The sequence below is a fragment of the Myotis davidii genome, unplaced genomic scaffold (assembly GCF_000327345.1).
Source record: "Myotis davidii unplaced genomic scaffold, ASM32734v1 scaffold72, whole genome shotgun sequence".
In the NCBI taxonomy this organism is placed as follows: domain Eukaryota; kingdom Metazoa; phylum Chordata; class Mammalia; order Chiroptera; family Vespertilionidae; genus Myotis; species Myotis davidii.
Genome location: NW_006284618.1, coordinates 3,635,400 through 3,635,842, shown reverse-complemented (window position 1 = coordinate 3,635,842; position 443 = coordinate 3,635,400). Strand labels below are relative to the sequence as shown.

The following is a 443-nucleotide window of genomic DNA, read 5'->3' as shown; positions in this document are numbered from 1 at the left end:
TTGGCCTTCCAGTTGCCCCAGCCTCAAGGCCCGGCTGGCGGGCAGGTGCACAGAGGGTTGGGGGAGGCAGCACGACCCACCCCGGCCACCCTCCAGGCGGGTCACCCAGAGTAAGGCTCAGCCAAGGAGGCCTCCTCTCCCGGGCGCCCCCCAGGCCAGCTCGGGCTTTCAACTCCTGAGGATTTCAGTCTCCTGGGTGGGGGCAAGGCGGGGGTTCAGGAAGCCATGGCACCTTGGTCCAGGCACACTGGGCTCCCAGCCCCTCGGCGACCCACACCTCCGCCCGGCCGCGTCTTCGGGCCATTGTCTACATCAGATTCCAATGTGTGTTGGGAGAGGCCGCTGAGAACAGCTGTGACTGAAGCAGGGCGAGCGGCCGGGGCAGTAGTTTGCCGGGAGCCCTGAGCGCTCCCCGGGCTCAGGCAAGGAGGGCTGTCTCCTGC

The 443-nt window shown here is 67.9% G+C and overlaps 1 protein-coding gene across 1 annotated transcript in view; it reads right to left on the bottom strand.

The window, feature by feature from the left end:
* EBF3 (early B-cell factor 3) overlaps positions 1 to 443 on the bottom strand; it is a 135,974-nt gene that overhangs the window by 107,803 nt on the left and 27,728 nt on the right. The window lies entirely within an intron of this gene.